This window comes from Ischnura elegans, chromosome 5, assembly GCF_921293095.1.
Source record: "Ischnura elegans chromosome 5, ioIscEleg1.1, whole genome shotgun sequence".
In the NCBI taxonomy this organism is placed as follows: Eukaryota; Metazoa; Arthropoda; class Insecta; order Odonata; family Coenagrionidae; genus Ischnura; species Ischnura elegans.
In genome coordinates, this window is record NC_060250.1 from 36,821,990 (window position 1) to 36,837,294 (window position 15,305).

General features: G+C 39.3%; 1 protein-coding gene and 1 non-coding gene across 2 annotated transcripts in view; one reads left to right on the forward strand and one right to left on the reverse strand.

Moving 5' to 3' along the window:
* LOC124158730 (peroxidasin homolog) overlaps positions 1-15,305 on the forward strand; it is a 252,017-nt gene that overhangs the window by 189,436 nt on the left and 47,276 nt on the right. The window lies entirely within an intron of this gene.
* Trnas-aga lies at positions 14,662-14,743 on the reverse strand. Its single transcript has one exon. It is a non-coding gene; the product is annotated as a tRNA-Ser (tRNA).

Here is a 15,305-nt window from a genome sequence, read left to right on the forward strand (position 1 = left end):
CATTAATTGGTGGTGCGCTTTGGGAAAGGACTTACAGGATTAATGTCGTAATGCCAGGGTCTTCTATAATTGGGAAGGGATATGCTGCTGGTTCTTCAATGGGTTATCACTTCCGTCGCATCCGTATTTCACACATTTTTATGACCGTCAACCAGGGTCGAAGGAATTTCCACTAATTCCTACGTTTGTATTCCGTAAATTGAACCAGTAGTTGGCTGCTCGTTGTACGAAAAGAATTTTCGGGAAGTGGGTAGACTAAGTAAGAAAAACGGGCTGCTTTTCCCTCGTGAGTCTTCATTTAGAGTATGTTGCCGGCATATAGAATCCTAATGAGAAAGGCTCAATCAATGAGCTGGAGCGCATGCAGTTGGTTTTTTTGTTTGGTCAGTTATTTATAATACCTCGACCTGCTAACAAAAAAATCTTTTCACTAGAAATGATAATTTTTTCTACCTATAGATACAAAACGTACATAACTTAATATCTACTTAATGTCCGAGAGACGACCTTTAGCCGTTGCTATATCTTCAATATGCGAAGTTTGGACGCCCGCGGTCAGGATAGTTGGGTTAGGGGTAATGTGCGGAATACGGGCAGTCACAGTGAAGATAGATTTGGCCAGTTTGGACGTTTTTATCTACTGAGCCAGGTAAAATTTGCGGAGTTCGGATGAGCCGATCGCTTCGATGGGGTGAATTCGCGATTTTTCCCTCTGCCATGGGAAGCAGACCTCGCTTCCCTCGCGGGAGGTTACTTGAGGAGCGGCACGAATAGGGGATATGGGAGACTCGAAACGTTTTTCCGCTGGGCGCACGAGCGTTGAAGACGGGCGCGAATTCAATTGCGGTTTCTCGTTTTAGCCACCAGAGGGTCGATGAGTTATAGGTCCGGGGGAGGGGTTGAATGGACGGGTGAAGCGGGATCCCGCCTCCCATACCCCTCCCCACTCCATTACTCTATTCCCCCTCCTATGGACCATCCGCTCAGCTCTCGGGGCATTAGAAACGTCAACCAAATAATAAAGTGGAAAGAATGCGTGCGTGTATAAACGTTTCATACGGCCTCTTAGCGCTTGGGACCGACGGGTCTTAATTTAGAGGAGGCAGGCCATTCCGAAAGGGAGGTCGCTCCTTCCCTCATCCATTCCCGCCCACTCCTCGCGAGTGAGTCCCTCTCTCCCCTTTTCCCCAATTTCACGCCCAACCTCATATTTCTTCCCTTCGGCGGCAGCGGACCCCCGCTCCTTCCATCCAACGATTCAATTTTCTCCAAAGATCGCGGAAATGCCCCATTCCGCGCTCTCGTCTTCATCGCGCGGTAGGCGTCGTTGGGTCTCAAATTCGCAAATATTAACGAATTAAAATGTTTTAGTTTAGCGAAAAATTATTTGACGCATTGTTTTAGCTCTGAGATTAGTGAAGGAAGTTACGCGGGGAAAGTTTTCGAGTAAAACAGTAACCGGAAATATTTTTGCATTATTTTACCCAAACACTTCATCGCCGTAACACTTCTTGAATACAAATACGTTACTGACTTGGACGTTAGGCGTCGTGGCGGTCCTTGGGTCTCAAATTCACAAGAATTAACGAATTATAATGTTTTATTTTACCGTAAAATTATTAGACGCATTTTTTAGCACTGGGCTTAGTGAAGGAAGTTACGCGGGGAAAGTTTTCGAGTAAAACAGTAACCGAAAATATTTTCGCATTATTATACCCAAACACTTCATCGCCGTAACACTTTCTTAATACATACACGGTACTTACTTGGACGCTAGACGTCGTGGCTGTCATTGGGACTCAAGATTCGCTAGCACCAAAAAATTAACATGTTTTAGCTTAGCAAAAAATATTTTATGTATTTTATTATCACCAGGCTCAGTGACGGAGGCAACCCAGGAAAAACCTTCGAATAAAACAGTAACGAAAATATTTTCGTGTACTACAAACTAAACAGTTCGCCGCCGTATCACAGGTGGTACTTCTTGAGTACTTTACTTGCCTGATTGTATGTTCTTCTATCTTCTATTCTTATTCCATGCAACGATTCAATTATCTCCCGAGATCGCAGAAATACCCCATTTCGCGTTCTCATCTTCATCGCACGGTAGAGGTCGTGGCGGTCCTTGTGACCCAGGATTCTCATATACGTTAGCAAATTCGTCTGTTTATTCTTAGCAAAAAAATATTTGCTGAATTTTTTTAGCTCTGGGATTATTTACGGAGGTGAAACGGGGAAAACTTTCGAACAAAACACTAAAGGGAAATATATTCGTGAAGTTAAAACCAAACACTTCATCGACCTAGCACCGGTGGTACTTCTTGTGTACGTTACGTACTCGATCGTATGTTCTTCCATCTTCTTCTTTACGTTTTCCATCCAATAAACCAATTTCCCAAAAGATCGCTGAAATTCCCCATTCCGTGTTCTCGTCGTCATCGCACGCATGGCGGTTCTTGGGACTCAAGGCTCCCATAAATTAACAAATTAAAATGTTTTAGCTTAGCAAAAAATATCTGCCGTATTTCTTTACCACTGGATGTTCGTGTACATAAATTGATATTTTATATAATAGTTAAATAGTGATTTTTCCTTTCTCTTATGCTCAGGTCCTACTACCAATACGGCTAGCAGGTGGTTCTCCGTGTCTGTTAAAGAATAATTTTGCCTCTTGAATTCGATTAACCTGTTTAACATTATTATTTGCCTCCACCTAATTGCATTTTAATATTCTGTTAAAAGTGAATATTGTGAAAAATACATATTATCATCTTGACTAGAAATTTGAAAAAATGGGATGTGAAGTCTGTAAGCTTAAAGGAATATGAAGTTAATATTAAGTAGCCGCCCTGAAGAAGCATTCTAAAAGGCTAATGATAGCTCACCATATTAAGAATAGTCCTTTATTGTTGGTCGCTGCACTGTCAAAACCTCAGAGAGCTACGGAATGGACAGTGTTTATCAATATAATAGAGGAAAATGAATCTCGGAGAAGCCAAACGATTTTTCAGTGCGAATTTCATCCTTGGTGTACATAAATTTTTACGCGTGTGCGTGACTGCGTACAAAGTTACTTGATTGATGCAGGCTTTTGAAAAAGAAGGCTCAGAATTGTTTAACCTATTAATGTGTTCAGAAAAAAATGGCCATCTCCTTGAAAGGGTGCCTATGATATTGTTGTGACGTAACAAGAAATATTATTGTTTTTTTCCCTGTTTATTTGTGAGCTTTTGGTAGTCGGTTTCTTTTCCTCGTTTTTTTGTGCGTCTGCTGTTGGCCCTTCCCATTCTACACCCCCGCCGTCTGGGAGATTTGTGTTTTCCCAAAACAGCAGGCAAGAGAACTCCCGTCTCGCTCCATGAATATTTTTTTCGTCCCGGTTATAAAAACCTAAAGAGATGAATACTATTTTCGGTGAGCTAAACTTTGCTGTTATTTTAATTTATTTTTTAATCTACTAGGGTGAAATATGTTCTGCATCGGGAGATGAACTCTTTCCGACCAAGTGATGGCTACGGGTCGTTAGGACCACAAATGGTACGAGTCGTTTTTATATTTCTGGCTGGCGAAGGAGTAACTTTGTCTGTGTCTCATACATTTTATGATCAGGGAAGAATTTCTTTTGACATTCGACAGAGTTACAATGTTAGCCCGTAGTGATTCGATTGGCTCGATAGATTTGAAAACGGGATGAACCCATGACGATTTTTCCAGATGAAGGCTGTAGAGTTTCTTTTATCGTGCTCTTTCATCGCCTGAGTTATTGAATCTCTGCGGTGTAATTTTCTCTTTATAATACGAAATCTCTATTTTTAAATACTTTTCATCTTGGTGGGGAAAACTAATGGAGTTTAAAAAAATGTTTTTGCGTGTTTTAAATTTGTTAAAGAAAATTAAGAACTATCGAGGAATTACAGTGCATTGCGCCAAGCAGTATCACACTAAAACTTTCAAAGATTTTGAAGAATACCGGAAGGGACGATCACGATCAACTTAATTTATGGCGAAAGAAATTTGTAGCTAAGTATTCAAGTAAACATTTTTATGACCTTTGGCAGGCAGTGAAATGACTAATTATGTCGTTTGAATACTGCGGAGGTGGAGTGAATAAGCCAGTTTCTTGAATGTAAATTGTTTTCTAGCGAAATTTCAATGTGTCCTTCAAATTCAGTTTGTTTTAGTCATCCTGTTAACCAAGTTAACCAGTGCGAATGAAATAAATTCAAAAACTTCGATCAGGTTTGTCTGTTGCTCCATTATCGGTGATCTCGAAGGTAGCTCCTCAAAAAGATCGACCATTGGACCCCAAGGCAGCAGTTTATTTTTTTGTTCGGAATTTGTATGTATAGCTCTTTTTTCACCACGTTGTTGATAGATTATTGAAGATCTCATCACCTCACCTTGCAAAGGGAGTTTGGTAAGTTTACTTTGCCCTCCTCCCTCTATCGTCCTTTCGTACTATTTACCTTTCCCATCGGTTGTGAGGAAGAAGCCGATATCAGCTGGGGAATAGGTGGAGATATTTTTGAGATTCGTTCGAGTTGATCCAGCCGGATACGTGCTCTTACAAACGTCTCGCCACCCTTTGGACACTAGATGACGATGTTCGCCGCACGTTTTATGTCTGAGGAAATGAAATAAATAATTACTCACTATATAAGTGTCTACATTTTTGGTACTTGAAGAAAGGTTATTCTTTTAAGTAAGGGGAACAATTATTTTGATAAAATCTGCGATGCGAAAATAAACGCGCACACTTAAAATCAGTGTCAGTGTGAATTTAAGATGGGAATGCACATAATGAAAAAAAAAATTCCGCGAGCCCACCCTGGTGGATTACATAGCCGTGCGATTTATCGTCTCCCAAATTTGACGTTTGCTAATATTTATGGACTCATTACTTCCTATGGATTTTATTCCCAAGTTAGTGCTCTATTCCCGTTGGCCCAACGTTGGTATGTTTTTGAAAGGAGAAAAATGTGTGCACTTCCGGCTTATGTTGTAAAATTGTGTTTTCGGGCCTACGTTTCCTTAAAAAATTCAATAAACATACTTCTTTACCACTTTTAGATGCCCGAGTTTAGTTAATTGATTACTATGATCACTGGAAAAGTAGCGTATAGTTGTCCTCCCATTATTGAGGGTTCATTGGTGCTTACCGTTTACAGATATATCTTTCCATGTCTCCGGGTTGTCTCCGCGTTTTTGACATTTTACAGATAACCTATGTTACAACCAGTGAAATTTTATCAGTGAAATTTCAACGACTCAGTGAAAACCCTGAAAAGTGGAAGCACATACCCTGCTCTGCGGAAAACGAAGAACCAATATTTCCGGATTTAATAAGTTTTCTCATTAGGTATGCTTCCAAATGATTGAACATATGACTCATACATCTCGATTGATAATCATGTCACCTGCGAAGAACTGAGGATACGTAAGCTACGCTTTAGGATTGAGAATACGTTTCCTGGAAAGCCTTCGCGGAGATTTTGAAAGGCAGTCGTAAATCAATGCATGCGTAGGTGATGCATTCCCAACGAACACTTCACGTTCATACTCGCATGAATGCCCAGCGGCAGCATAAGCCAGCAGCCACAGTTTGTATAATGCATGGGTGCATTTCCAAGAAATTTGAGACTTCGTGTCTTGATGTCACTTGCGTGGTTAAGATGTATCAGTGTCTTGCCAAAGCATCGTCATCATTGTATTGTGAGTTAAAATTACCCGAGGTCAATTTTGTGAATTCATCCTACCGGTTCCGATATTCAATAGATGCCCTCCATTGTGAGACTGAGCGAATATGGGACTACTGTTTCTTTGAATGAGAGATGGCATATGTACAGCTCTGAATATGTGACGTACGTGACTGGAGCCTCGTTGGCATGGCGGGGAATCTCGAAGTATTCATATGCGTCTCACGTCTAGCGATCTTTAAAATTCATCGAGTTATTGTGATCTTCTATATTAGGCATTTCTATGAAATAAGTGCATGCTACCAAAATTCAAACATCACCCTGACTAGGGAGCGAAATTAAATGAATCTACCAGTTGACTGGAAACAAAATCTCAAACTACATACTTCCACCACTAAACGAACCGTCAAACAACTACATGTATATGGACACTGTGGAAACAAAAAATAATAATAATTTTTCGAAAATTAGAGTATCAAAATTTTTTCTGTACATGATGAAATGAGATTTTTATTATTAAAAAAATAGCGGATGGAAATGGAGTTTTAGTCTTTGCATTATATTGTGAAATTGAAACTTTTTTCGTTCTTCAATGAACTGCGATATGAGTACCGAGAGGTGGTCATGTCATGACATTTTATTGTTCCAGGGTAGTTATCACCAATATTGAATCCTCCTTTCGTTTTTTCAGCCGGTGAGAGATGAAATTATATCTATGGAAAACTCTTTACCTCGTCTTCAAATTCATGTGAAATCCAATAATTCATAACAAGGCTTAAATACATTTACCTGTACCATTACATACCTATTCACACAAAGTTATTTCGCTTGAAGTGAGGAATTTCCACTGAGGAAAAATCATTTATCTTAATCAGTAACAGATTTAACCCTGATATCTCGAAAAAGTAAAAGGAAGAATATACCTTGTTATTTTAAGTGGTAGAACACCTGAGGTTAATTCGAGCGATCCATGTTCGGACCCCGGTAGAGGCAAATGATTTTTTCTGTGTGCAAGTTACGCATTTTTACGCACACTTTCTGCTGATTCCGTAATGGTACGCCGTCGGCATTTATCTCATTGGATAACTTCTGTTAAGTATTGGTCCTTCCATTTTTGATTAATTTCTGACCAACCACAGTAACATACCGCTGATAAAGTAGGCTTTGATGAAAACAGCAATACTCCTGCCGCTCTACGACTGCTCCTCCTTTTCTGAACCTGAAATTTTAATACTTTCTACATATTAGGAAACTTATGCCCTGGCCATTGTCTCTCTTGCAGTTTGGCATCAGTGTTACGTCTTCCCTTACCTTCTCTTACCATTGGCGCTATTAATAGGACGAGTTCTGTTTTTTCTGTTCGAATAAGTGGGGCAGGAGCGGGGTAGATTGAGTGGGGAGGAATAGTGTTTGTGAATGAAATAATTCTCATGTTCTTTTTCCCCTCTCTTCTCTGCCGTTTCCTGAAAAAAAAACGAGAGAGGAAAGGGTTTGACGGGTCGCTGTCGGTCGGGAGGCGGAGGAAAACAATTGAAAGGAATGGTCCGTGTCCCCAAAATCCACGCTTGGATTTCATTGTATTTTTTCAGTTCTCAAATGACCAAGGGACTCCGCCCACCGCAGTTGGTGGCGAGAGGGCGTTCCCTCACTTCTCTCCACTGATTAAAGGAAGAAAGATTGGCATTCTTCTTCCCTCGCGTATTTATTTTGCTAAGAGTAAGCTATTCTGAGTGGTAAAACTGCTCCATTTTTCTTTGAGGAAATTTTAATTAACAGCTTGACATGCGGCTTTGAATATTAGTGATATTAAGCCATTTTTACGGTATTTTTATGTATTTCTTACTATTAGAACCTTCTTTGGTATTGTCCTCTGAATCTAAATGCCTTTTGTTCCACCTCGTCAAGGTAAGCACGGCATATATTTCAAAATGAGCAAATGTTTTTGATACGAATAATGAATAAATAATGTGACCCATCCAATCAGAGTCTTGCAATGCGACATCATGTTTAAAAAGGAATAAGAACTTTTTGCTTCCGTGAAAGTGTTATTTTGTTAAGCTATGAATTTGATGAAGCTTTCAGCGGTTTTTACATTGTGACCGATTTCTAGTGACGATAAATGCTAATTTGTTAATAAAATCGCTTCAGTCAAAGGCGGAATTTTTATTTATTCTCTCTTATTACAGAACTCACGCGCACATGTCTTGAAACCAGATGAAAGAGTTCGTTTTGCTTGAGGAAATGCTGGATGCTGTGAATGGCTTGCCAAGCCCGCGTATCAACAACTAGGATATTGCGATTTTTATCAATATGGGAATAAGTTCAACATATTCAGGCTTCAATTGGTGGAAGTTAGACATATTTAAACAAATAAAATATCGTAGTACTTTTCCACAAAATTTATAATAAATAAATTTTGTGGAAAAGTGCTACGGTCTTTTATTTATTTCAATATGGGAATATTTTTTCTACTGGCTGCAAAATTTTAAGCTGTCTGTATAATAAATGTTGAAATAGTTTTCCCTAACACGTTTTCCACATAGATAAGTAATAAATCACATCAAAATTCTTATTCACACAAAAATGATCGAGGAGTGGGCTGAATTGTGTAATACTGAAGTGATAAGAAGTTTGGTGTATTTGTGTTCCTCAAAACTGAGGTATAAATTCCATTCCTCCGTGAATTTTGTTTTAGTTTCCATTGATGAGGTCATTTTTTGGTCGAGAAATCAAGGAATGGAAGCAGTGGCGAACTCCCAAGTTTGTTTTTTAGTCTCCGTTGTTGAAGGGCGTGTCCGACCACCCACTTGGTTGGGTCGTCCATAACATGCGAAGCTAACCCTCGGCATGCGGTACACATATAATTGGCCCAAAAGCTTTGCAAACACCGTAACTCGACTTCAAACAACTTAATTCCGGCGTTATTCCGCTAGACCTAAATAACAGTTTAGTTTTTCCTGAATAAATTCTAGAATAGGTTTTGGAATGCTTGACTTTTAACTCTTACGAATGGATTGTTTAAGTTTCTTCAAGCGACAAAACCCAAAAATCATTTCTGTTGATGAGATCGCCCAAGTACTTCAGAGGTGACTGAGGTAATTGTAGCGGACTTTGCCGTTGCTATAGCAATAGATTCTCACCGTGTTCAAACTTGAGCAAAATTCAATCAAATTTGGCTGCAGTTTTACCTCTTTAATTTGATTTTTATTACTTTAATGACAAATTAAAGTCGTTTAAATGAAGAGTAACTTTATTTAAATGGCTTCATCTGTGTTACTCGCCCAGAATCTTGGGTCTGTATCTTTCATCTTGGTTATTTAATATTTGTCAGTCAATGTCACTTTAGTAAGCAGTATTTGGTGTGGAATCACTCCGTGCCAAACACCCTGGTAATGGCTTGCACTTTGCCTCGTAGATGCAGATGTACTCTCGCCTTATTTCCTGAAAATTATCTTGCTTAGTCGCACCTATAGTATATCATTATCCTATGGGATTGGAAAAGAATAGGTGTAATCGTATGGTAGTAAGGAAAGAAAAGAATTTTTATTTGCTTCGAATAAGTGGCTAAGGCGGTCCTGTTCTTAATTATCGTTTCCTAGCACAAACCTCCTCTTCCTCTGTTTTAGAACCACATTGGCGGCTTTGTGATTGCCATGTTGCAGCTTCCAAGGATTTGATCTTTGGATTTTTCTTTTTTATAGAAAATTCTTCCAAAATCGATGGCACAACAAATTGGTCGCTGTGGGCCCTGGTAGCTTCCAGGAGCGAGGGTAATCCCTGTCCTACCCTACCTCTCCTATCCCTACCCTAGAGGCGTCGTCAGAATCCTTATCGCGGCGGCGCCTCAATCCTTTTTCCTTCCCTTCCACTCACCTCCCCAGGGGCGTGGGCGTATCAGTTGTGGTACTGGATCTCGGCCCCGGTGGTTGTACCCTTCTAAGGACCCCCCTTGGGTCCCAATTGGTGCCATGTTGCAGCTTTGCGTCTTTTCATTCGGATTGCCAAATATCACCCCTTGGCCGGCGCAGCATCGAATATCCAATATATATTCGTGGATTTAGAAATGTCGAGACAGACGATTTTTAAGCCAAGAAGACTTTGTAGAAGAGGCTCCAGTCGCTCCATGGATGCCGGATTTATTCTGCCATTTAAGGCGTTATTTTAATTGGTTTTTAAATATGTCGGCAATGTGGCTTTGAGTGCCGAGCGATTCATCAGATCTTAATATTTGCAGTAGAGTGTTTGCGCTCGCTGGGAATAGCCATTGAAAAATTATGAATTCGGTACAATATTTCATCTCGAATATCAATCTGGAATAGAATCACTTATTATAGCTTATATCACCATGAAATTACGATCTCTCTGCAATCAGCGACGTGAGTGGTAATTTTTCTAATCCATTTACGAGAGAATGGGTGAGAAAAATATATTATCATAATCATCATTAGTTAACAATCTTAAGATTGGTTTGATGCAACTCTCCATTCCTCTGTCCTATCCACTTGTATTTTAATAGCGAAGTATTTATCCTCTTTTACATCCTTTATAACCTGGCCAATGTAACTCATTCGGGCCTGTCCATTACCCCCTGTGCCTCCTCCTTCTAAGATTGTTTTCACCTTCTAAGATTGTTTTTTATTATATCTCAAAGCAATGTGGCCACCTAAGTTGTCCCTTCTTCTCCATAAGGATTTTAGAAGAGTCCTCTTTTCTCCACTCTTCTTAGCGCTTACGCATTTCTTAATCGGTTAATCCATTTTTCCTTCATCATTCTTCGGTAACACCTCTTTTCGTAAGCTTCCACTCTTGACTTGTCGGAAGGGAAAGTAGGTGAAAAATATACCACAGAGTACGAAAAGTACAGTAAAGGTAAAGAGGGATAAGGGGCGATATGGAGAAGTGAGTTTTAGAGGGAAGAAAATATTTGAGAGATACGGGAGAGGAGAATAATCTCACCCCGTGGAAGAGGTGCAGAGAATTAGTACGCATGTCTTTCTGAAAACAGTTATTCTGCAGGATAAGGCATACGATTCTCATCATATCTCGTCTATGGACGGTGGTTGGGAAAACAGACTTGAGAATTCTCCATTGTATTATTCGTGGTCGATGCCTTTACATCGGCCATTGACGCGGATGATTCTCTCAGGCCTTGCAGCGTACTATGAACGCGGTCGGCCTTGAGGCGCGGGACTTCTGTGTAGTAGGATGTGTGTATTCCTGTCGCTGACGTTTCCGAGCAGCTGCGGAAATGGAGCGTGGAGGGAGTGGGCGGGGTTGGAGGGGTTGGGTGGGAGGCATCGGATGGTGGGTGGGCCGATTCAAGACTTCGGGAGGAGAGCGTGTGGGAAGGGGCAGGAAGGTGCGAAACCGACCAATTGACCGGAATGGTGCGTGGTGTGGAGGGTTCTGTGCCAGAAATGCATCCAAACTCGAAAGGAGCGAGAATAGCCGTGAGTTACGTAGGCGCGAATAATCTCATTCGCATGCGAATCAGTTGGACTCTCGAGATCGGTCAGCCTCGGTAATTTATCCGTTTAAGAGGAGGCGTACCTCCTGCTCGATCGGTCTATTCTAGTGAGGGATTACTTGCTTAAAACGTAGACCATCATCTTCAAATTTTCAGCGTATATAGAGTTATTTTCCCGTTAAATTCCGATCGCATGAGCGACTTTTGTGGTAACTTAATACACTTTTTTCTCTTCTATTCTTGACCTTGTTAAATACATTTTATGATATTTCTTGGAGTTTAGCTTTGTTTTACATTGACCTAAACTCCAAGAAATATCGTAAAATATTCACTTTTTTCTTAATTTGCTTCGTTTGTTTAATCGATGAAATCTTGCAATTTATTTTTAACCTACTTCCCATCGTCGGATCGGCTTGAAATTTTGCACACTTGCTTGCTTATGATGACACCAAAATATTCAGTCATCTGAAATTTTGTTCTATTGTATTGTAATTAATTAACTAAGTTTCCATTTGTAAAAAATGTTTATTTTTATGAATAGCATTGTCAACATTTGTCAGTGTTTCAAATTTGATAATTTTACTTTATACCTTTAAAATGATTCACTCGGTTATATTTTTTTTTAATATATGAGACATAGACCAAGGTTAATCAGGGTCAACTCTGCTTGCCCTGAAAATTTCCAGATGAAAGCTTAAGTTCTACGAGAGCAACCTGTCGCCAAATAAGACCGGTTGAAAGGGGGGTATGCTTCCTCCTGTGTTAGGCTTTCATCTTTCATCAGGTGATCCATGCCTTTTACTTCGGAATGGCTGTCTTCAGAAAGGCATGCGCACTAATTCTTTGTATCACTTCCTTGGGGTAAGCCATTCTCCTCTTCCTTGTCTACCTTATATTTTCTTCCTTCTTTTCTCCATCTCGCCCTTCATCATCCCTTTTTACCATCTACTTATCGTGCTTTGTCATATATTTTTCTCCTCCTTTCCTCATTGTCAATTCGGAACTATACCTTATTTGTTTTCCTCTCCGTCCACCTCATTTACTTCGTTTTCCCCCCGCCCTGATCTCAGATGCCGGCACTGTCTTGCAGCCAAGCTTCTCCACCTTCAAGAGTTCTCGTATTGCCCTTAGGCATTGCGTTCTTTAACCGCATTTTTAACATAATATTCTGTACATAATCGATTAGCTCCTGCTATTATAAGGCGCATGAAATTCTGTTATTTTGTCTCCGGTACTACGACAGTAATACAAGTGAGTAAAATAGTTTTATCGCTCCAGTTTCGTCTGTCTCATTTAATGTGAAGCTTAACTCTGCCGGGATATTAAATAGTAAATCCTTACTATGAAGCGCCGTGAAATGAAAGACGTTTGGCCCAATTTCTTTTTTTTTCCAAAACCTCATCTTCGCTCAGTTGAGAAGACATAATAACCTCCTGAGAAGCCCATTATTTAAGTCGAGAACTGTCCGTAGCCAGCCATAGGCGTGTTAATTTTTCTTCTTTGGTGGTGAATCCCTTAGTTTTTGAAGACCAATTATCATCAATGTCTGGTTTCATATACATTTAAATGTCTTCAACTTCCCATTAACTTAACATTCGTCAGCAAATTCTGATTGGCCAAGCGTCACAGTCTAATAATATCACTGCGATAAAATGTTTTGGTGACAGATTGATATAATATCTGAAAATTAGAGGAGATGGTTTTGCTTGGATTTCCGCTCCAATATTAATACGTTATTTAAATTTTGATAGTGCGGTAAATTTTTTAATTTTAATTATCCATGGCAAAATTTTCTCTATTCATTGTATATTTTTATCCTAACATTTCAGTGTGAATTTAGGAAGAATTTTCATTCAATATTTATAATGTTTTTGATTTGAGTTGCTCGTGTAAAATGTCGTTCAGAGTGCTATTCAAATATGAGATGGAATTGATATTGCGATATCGTTATCGAGTACTATTTGTCGTAATTAAACGATTTTTAACATCAGTCTGGATGTGAGCTCATCGCCTTTAAAAAGTCTTTTATGGTGGTATGGGAGGCAAAGAGTTATATTGAGTACTTAAAAATAATGGCCCCGGAAATGTACTTAAGAGGGTTCATTTTACTAAGGTCAAAGGGTATTAATGGATCCTGGATTGTGCTTTCAGCTGAAGATGACATAATTTTAATCTAAAAAAAACCAGCGCAATGACAAGAAGCCAATATGTTATTACTCTATGCTTACTACGGCGGTGGAGTAGCAATAAACTTTGCTTTTATGAAATATCATCCATATCTGTATCCTGCGGCTGTTCTACCATTCCTCTTGCTGAACTATATGCCGCTAGAGTTTAAGTTTTAATTGCCTATAATCACTATTTGATTCTCCTGCTATTGACTACTTACGTTATGTATCCACATTTTAGGAATTAGATATTTCACATTTTCACTGTTTCCATTGAATTTTTTAGTTATTACCGGAGAATTTATTCCATTTGTAGAGAATGTAATTTGAAAAATTTATTCCATTTTGAAGTTACAGCGAACCATTAAAATAGCGGAGAACGAATTCTTATTTTTTTCGAAAGAGATTTGGGCATTTACATTCGTATTAAATTAGCGATTTCCTCTTATCATTCTTACATGTATTTTCATTTCTTTTTTCCCTTTTGGGAATCCCATAAAATACGTCCCCTCTAACTTGATGCATTGCCTTGACTCGCTGTTCGGCTCGTTCCTCTGTACCTCTGTTGCGCCCGTTTTTCGGGAACTTTCTACGTGAAACCATCCGGTTTTGGTCTGAGAGGACTCTCTCGAGCGGGAATAATGTTTTAGAACATGCTTCCTCGGGTATCATATGTCCGTCATTATATCATTCAAGGGGATGGTGGCCTCACAATTTATCTCTTATACTCACCGTTTGGCCTACACTGACAGTTCGTGTAAGCCCAAGGCATTCGTCTCTCGCTTCTTGGAAACGCAGTCGTCTGGAAGAGATGGTATCTCTTCCTTGTTTCATGCAAATTTTAACATGAACGCAAACTAAATATGCCTTGCTGAGTTTCCGTTTCAAGTGACCAATTGCGCATCAAAATGAGAGCTCTACGGCGTTGGCTCTTTTACTTATTGTCCTGGTAACAAACACATTGGTGGAAATCTTGAATGTTCCAAAAACCTCGTTGCTGATCCTGCTCATTAGTTATAGCCATTGATCTGGATTTGAATTAAAATCAATATAAATCCCAGAAATGTGATCTTTGATATTGAGCGAATTGTTTTGTTTTTTTATCTCAGACCGGCCGAAATTTGTATAATTCTTCGCCTAGGCAATTTATTAGCATTAATTTTATTATTTACTTGTCTCTGCCTGTTAATAATTATTTTTTCATGAATTATTTTTACCGCAACTACCTGGTTACTCCCTGGCTGTTAGGGGGATATACTTAAAATTTCTATGATTTAAAGAAAACGTGTGGCAGGGTCGAGTGACGTCTTACAGGAAAACAAAAATTATTCGCAGTCGGTAGGATTCGAACCTACGCTCCCAGAGGGAATCTGATTTCTAGTCAGACGCCTTAACCACTCGGCCACGACTGCTGATTAGTATCTATTGTAGGTTCGACTGGATTTGATGCGATAGACGTAGAGTAGACGTCATTATGTCGCGAAAGTGATAGACTTTTATTAAGGGGCTGCATAGAGGAGGCCCAATTTCATCCCATAAAAGGTTGATTTCTATTGCTACTTCGGTCGACTTTTAATTTGTTTTCAAAAATTTCCGCGGCACGATGATGAGTGCAATGAGATCCGCTTTTTTCAGTATATTGCTTTATTATGTTTGTAATTACATGTAACAGCATTGAAAAGTATTTTCGACATCATCTTCTTTACCTGTTCCATATATTTTTCCGAGGTCTACCCTTTCCATCCTGCCATCTTTTTGTGTGGGCGTTTTCCTGCAGTTGGTTTTTTTCAATAAGGATGACAGCCAATATCCTTAGGTTTTTCCCACGTTCACTAACATCTTTTTACACTTGGTCAATAGTAACTTTGTTAACTTATAATTTTATTTGTTTATTGATAATGGAACTTCTATTTATTGTTATGTAATTTCATGAGCAACTTGACAAAGTATTTAACTGCATATATTTCATGTTTG